This window comes from Triticum dicoccoides, chromosome 6A (assembly GCF_002162155.2).
Source record: "Triticum dicoccoides isolate Atlit2015 ecotype Zavitan chromosome 6A, WEW_v2.0, whole genome shotgun sequence".
Lineage (NCBI taxonomy): Eukaryota > Viridiplantae > Streptophyta > Magnoliopsida > Poales > Poaceae > Triticum > Triticum dicoccoides.
The window spans coordinates 424,086,180-424,093,058 of NC_041390.1; positions in this window are offsets into that span (position 1 = coordinate 424,086,180).

The window sequence follows — 6,879 nt, forward strand, 5'->3', positions numbered from 1 at the left end:
GATGACATCTGTCCCAACGATGAGCCAACACGTGTTTCCTCTAGCCAATGATGATTTTACACGTGGAAAATCCCCATTGGTCGGGGCTATTAATGGGTTATCGGATCCAAAACCCGACCGATAGCTTAACGACGTTCCGTTATGGTGGATGCCACGTGTTGGTCACCCTTGACGAAAGCACTTCTGTGACGCATGATTTATCGTCATGGAAGTGGACACTTCCGTGATGATAATTTTGGTAATGTCATGGAACACTTCTATGATAGCACAGGTATGACTATCTTGATTTTGTCATAAATTTGTCATGGATGTACATGCATGACAAAAAAGCGACCTACTGTGACAAACACGTATCATCACAGAAGTGTATTTTTTTGTAGTGTGGAATGCGGAGAAAGGCCCCGCACACGACTATAAATGTCGAGATGTTGAGGATAAAGTTAGGGGCTAGATCATGGAAGTCTAGCCCATAATAAAACATCAATCCGCGGACAAACGGGTGGAGAGGGAATCCCAGCCCGTGGACAAAATGCGTGAGGAACACCACTCTCTCATGAGGCTCGGGGGTGGGGACGATCTGACATCGGCTGGGAGTCGGTGAACGATCTCCTTTGCCAGGTATCCGGCCTCTCGGAGCTCCTCTATATTTTCCCTCTTAACAGAGGAGGTCATCCACTTGCTGCTGCCTCCGGATCTGAACATGGTCGGGTGCTGGTTTGAATGAAGACTTGGGCGTTGGAGCTCGAGGACAGAGAGGCAGGAGGAAAGCGTGGGGGAAGAAGGAGGAATCGTATCTCCTTATAAGGGCGGTGAATATCGAACGCCCCCCATTCGCCTTAAAATTCGCCTGCTCCCAAGGCTGTATAAACGACACGGTTGGGTTACCCACACCCGTATTGATGAGAATCCCGTGATAAGGGGACACGATCTCTTCTTTGACAAGACGTGCCAATGACAACCGCGTCTCGAAACATGGGGCGAAAAATGGTTCGAAATTATGACCGGACAGGCGTGACGTCACATTACTAAAGTTGTCAGCAAATGGGATTCGTGTGTTATTATATTCTCTCTACGGTTGTGTGTAGTGTATTTTACAGGTCCGGACACGTTTGTTTCATCCGAAGACTATTTTTTGGAGTTCGGAAGGAGGAACCCGCCTTGCAATACCGAAGACAACACTACACGCCGGATACCTTGTCATTGAAGCCTGGTTCAAGGGCTACTGAGGGAGTCCTGGACTAAGGGGTCCTCGGACGTCTGGCCTGTTGTCTATGGGCCAGACTGATGGGTATGAAGATACGAAGACCAAAGACTACACCCATGTTCGGATAGGACTCTCCTTGGCATGGAAGGCAAGCTTGGCGAACGACTATGAAGATTCCATCTTATGTAACCGACTCTATGTAACCCTGGATCCCCCCACTGTCTATATAAACTGGAGGGTGTAGTCCGAATAGGGGATACTCAATACCGTAGTCATACAGGCTAGACTTCTAGGGTTTAGCTATTACGATCTCATGGTAGATCAACTCTTGTAACACTCATATTCACCAAGATCAATCAAGCAGGAAGAAGCGTATTACCTCCATAGAGAGGGCCTGAACCTGGGTAAACATCGTGTCCCCTATCTCCTATTACCATCAACCTTAGACGCATAGTTTGTTACCCCCTACCCGAGATCCGCCGGTTTTGACACGGACATTGGTGCTTTCATTGAGAGTTCCTTTGTGATGTTGCTGAAAGGATTGATGGCCCCTTCAATCGTCAATAATGGCGCTGTCTGCGGAGAAACTTTCCTTCCCGGATAGATCTTTGTGTTCGGCGGCTTCGCACTGCGGGCCAAATGGTTTGAGCATCTGGAGCAGAGCAAAAGCTACGCCCCTGGCCATCAGGTCAGATTCAGGAGCTTGAACTATGTCCCAGACATCCATGGAGACTTGATCTTCTCTGGATTCGATACCGTGGTAGCCGCTCCTGATCACCCCGATAATCATGACTTCAATCTATCATCGGGCCGCATCCAGGAAATCGCTCCTGTAACCGCTCTGGCCCTAGAGCCTGAGCAAGCAGCACCATCCAAAGATGGGAGGATTAACCCCACCACGGAGGCCGCAGATTCCACGGTGTTGGACCCGCACCTGGACCTGGTCTCACTCAATGCCTATGCCACCGGAACACCGGACTCGTCTCCGGCTGTAGGTTCTGAACCACGCGAGCCCACGGACTCCGAGCTTGATCGTTTATCGATCTTCGAATTCAGCGCCGCAGACATCTTCCAGCACTCGCCTCTGGGCGATGTGCTAAACTCGTTAAAAAGTCTATCCTTAGCGGTGGACATCTTCAAGCAGGCAGTGATGACCATAGATAGATTATGCATGAAAAGCAGACTTGCTTAGGTAAATGCAAGAACGATAAATGCCACTGGGTCAGACCCAAGTGGCCTGGGGATGATGCAGCCCGAGGGGCGCCCCAGCAGGGTGAACTAAAGAAGCAACCAGATACATGCCGCAGGGATAGAGCCATGCGGCCTGAGAGTAATGCAGCCCAGGGGGCGCTCCCAGCTAAATAAACTTGGAAAATGTCACCTAGTTTGGTTGTCGTAGGAGTGTTGGGGTAGCTGAAGACATGTGGCAAAGAAGTCGCTCCTCACGAGCCGTCGAGTCCCTGAGACTCGGGAGGCTCTGTAGGCTCAGGTGGCCTCCTGTGGACCGTCGCCATCTCCGCCAGGACTACATGATGCCTAGCCTCCCGACATGCCAGGATGCTACGCAGGTTGCGCTGGAAGGCGGCTGCCATGCTCGGCAGGCCGAACGGCATGCGAACGTAGCTATGATGTGGACCCTCGCATTGTCCAGCATGCGAAGGCCAGAAGTGCTCCTGATACGCGGCCCTGTTGAGCCCTGGGATGTCGATGCAGACGCGGAGCTCACCACCCACGCCTGGGTGGGAGCAGCGCTAAGTGAGCGGCGGTCGCCGCGTATTGCTCTTGCTTCCTAAAGTTCCTGAGTGGTCTTGGTGATGAACTCCTGAGAGCCGAGCGCTCCTCGCCCGGTGTCCTCTTGAGGGAAACGTGTCGCGAAGCATGCCTCCACGTGGTGCCTGAGCACCTCCCTCGTGATGCTGGCCAGGTCTGAGGCCCTCCAGAAGAGAGCCCCCGAGCCTTGCCCGAGGAGGGCGCCGGGCGTGCCTCCCTACGCGAGGGAGGGGGCGCACCAGGCGCGGGTACCGATCCTGAGGTGGCGCCGCTCCTTTGAGGCCCAGTGCAGAGTAGCTGCTTCTTCTTCTTGGGGTTGGCCTCAAGCGGGTACTGCACATATGCGCTACCAGGGTCTTCGACTGCTGCAGCTTGGAAGGCACGCTCGAGGGAGCACACCACATCTCTTTCTTTGTAGGGGACTGTGATGATTCCGCCACTTCCCGACATCTTGAGGACGTTGTAGACATGGTGGGTGACTGCCATGAATTTGGTCAATGGTGGGTACCCGAGGATGGCGTTGTACGGCAGGCGGATGTGGGCGACGTCGATGTCGACGAGCTCGGTGTGGTAGTTGTCATGCTGACCGAAGGTGACAGGGAGACAAACTTGCCCTATCGGGGTGCTGGAGCCGTCAGTCACTCCTGAGAAAGGCTTGGTAGGCTGGAGCTGATCGTATGGCACATGAAGGCTGTCGAACGTTTGGACGGACAGGACACTGAGCCCTGCGCCGCCATCGATGAGGGTCGTGGTGTGAGGGAGTCCTGGATTAGGGGGTGTTCGGATAGCCGGACTATACCTTCAAGCCGGACTCCTGGACTATGAAGATACAAGATTGAAGACTTCCTTCCGTGTCCGGATGGGACTTTACTTGGCGTGGAAGGCAAGCTTGGCGATGCGATATTCAAGATCTCCTACCATTGTAGTCCGTAGGACAGAATCAACTCCATACACAACAATCATACCATAGGCTAGCTTCTAGGGTTTAGCCTCCTTGATCTCGTGGTAGATCTACTCTTGTACTACCCATATCATCAATATTAATCAAGCAGGAGTAGGGTTTTACCTCCATCGAGAGGGCCCGAACCTGGGTAAAACAAAGTGTCCCCTGTCTCCTGTTACCATCCGGCCTAGATGCACAGTTCGGGACCCCCTACCCGAGATCCACCGGTTTTGACACCGACATGTTGACTTGGACATTGCTGATGACGGGTGAACAGAGCATCGGGAGGACGCCAGCGGTTGCCGCGCATTTGAGTTCGTCCGCCGAGCTAAAGGTGCTGGCGTACTTGGACCATCTGAGCGGGCGCATAGCCTCGAGCTTGGGGAGGGCTGCATTCACCTCGTGAGAGAACTGCTTGAAGATGCGCTCGAAAGCTGGGGCCTGAGCGCCACCCAAGATGCAGGCAATGGCGCGCGGCTCCTGGAAGCCCCCAGCCCCTTCGTCCTGTTGGTGGTCGTCCTTCCTCCTTGGTGGCGGTGGCGGCGAAGGAAGAACAGTGTTGCCCCGAGGATGATCCTCGCGAGGTTGGTCCTTCCAGGCGCCCTCACGAGGCTGGTCCTGCTAGCGGTCCTCGCGAGGATGGTCCTGCCAGCCCTGGCGAGGGCCGCGGTCGTCCCAACGTCCTCCACCTCATCCACCTCCTCGGCCTTAGCTTCGGTCGTTGCGCTCGAGGCGTCGACCGAAGCGTCCATCTCAAATGGCCCTGACTTCTTGACAATCGTTGGTGTTGTGGCTGCGCATGTTGTGGAAGGCGCAGAACGTACCACTGCCCTTGGACGACTCGGGGAGGTCTCGGCCGCGCCTTGTACCTGGCTCTACCATGAGTTCGGCCACCCCTTTGCGCTTCACGTCCTTGACCTTGGACTTCTTCTCCTCTGGATCCGTAGCAGGGAGCTCGAGGAGGGAGAAACGCCCCTCCTCAGCTCTTGCGCACTTGGTTGCTATGTTGAACAACTCCAAAGTCGTGCACAGCTCCTCATGGATGGTGAGCTCCTCCTTCATATTGATGTCCCGGGCGCCATCGGAAAACATGGAGATGATGTCCTCGTCCGTCACCTTGGGGATCTTGAGGCGCACGCTATTGGAGCAATGGATGTATTTCTGCAGGGTCTCTCCCGGTTGTTGCTTGATGCGATGCAGGTCACCCACGGCCGGGAGGCGGTCGCGAGTGCCCTGGAAGTTGTCAACGAAGCTGTCGTGCATCTGATCCCAGGAGGAGATCGAGCCCGGGGGAAGGTTCAGGAGCCATGAGCGGGCGCCGTCCTTGAGACCCATGGGAAACCAATTCGCCATGACCTTTTCATCGCCGTTGGCCGCCTCGATGCTCATCTCGTAGAGCTGCAAGAATGTGACGCCCCCGATTCAATCGTACACTAATCATACACGGAAATGTGTATGATCAAGATCAGGGACTCACGGGAAGATATCACAACACAACTCTACAAATAAAATAAGTCATACAAGCATCATATTACAAGCAAGGGGCCTCGAGGGCTCGAATACAAGAGCTTGATCATAGAGGAGTCGGCGGAAGCAACAATATCTGAGTACATACATAAGTTAAACAAGTTGCCATAAGATGGCTAGCACAAACTGGGATACATATCAAAAGACGTGCAGGCCTCCTACCTGGGATCCTCCTAAACTACTCATGTTCGTCGCCAGCGGCCTCCACGTAGTAGTAGGCACCTCCAGAGTAGTAGGAGTCATCGTCAATGGTGGCATCTGGCTCCTGGACTCCATCGTATGGTCGCAACAACCGGGTATAGAAAGGGCAAAAGGGGGGAGCAAAGTAACCTTGAGTACTCATCCAAAGTACTCGCAAGCAAAGAGCTACACTACATATGCATTGGTATCAAATGAAAGGGTTAGTATATGTGGACTGAACTGCAAAATGCCAGATAAGAGGGGGGTAGCTAGTCCTGTCGAAGACTACGCTTCTGGCAACCTCCATCTTGCAGCATGGAGAAGAGAGTAGATGGTAAGTTCACCAAGTATCATCGCATAGCATAATCCTACCCAGCGATCCTCCCCGGGTCGTCCTTTTACCGAGGGACATGGCTATTCAAATAGATAAACTCCCCTGCAGGGGTGCACCACATTTCCCAACACGCTCGATCCCCTTTGGCCGGACACACTTTCCTCGGTCATGCCCGGCCTCAGAAGATCAACATGTCGCAGCCCTACCTAGGCACAATAGAGAGGTAAGCACACCGGTCTAAATCCTATGGCGCAGGGGCTTGGGCCCATCGCCCATTGCACACCTGCATGTTGCGTGGGCGGCTGGAAGCAGACCTAGCCTCCCTAATACAAGAGCAGGCGTTCCAGTCAAATCCGGCGCGCACCGCTCAGTCGCTGACGTCACGAAGGCTTCGGCTGATACCACGACATTGAGTTCCCATAACTGTTCCCGCGTAGTTGGTTAGTACATAAAGGCCAATGGCCAGACTCAGATCAAATACCAAGATCTCATTAAGCGTGTTAGTTGAATTAACCACAGACGCCGACCAGGGCCAGGCCCACCTCTCTCCTAGGTGGTGTCAACCTACCCTGTCGCTCCGTCACAAAGGTTCACTCGGAGGGTCGTCAGGACAAACGTCCTTTCGGTCCCAATCCGTGAATCACTCGCGGGTACTCTATAAGCCGACCCGACTTAATCATCACAAGTATCATATAATATGTATATAAGTATATACCCGTGATCACCTCTCGATTGATCACGACACGATAGTATAGCATGGCAGACGGACAAGAATGTAGGGCCACTGACGGAATACTAGCATCCTACACTAAGCATTTAGGATTGCAGGTAAGGTAACAACACTAGTAGCAACGACAGGCTATGCATCAGAATAGGATTAACGGAAAGCAGTAACATGGTACACTACTCTAATGCAAGATG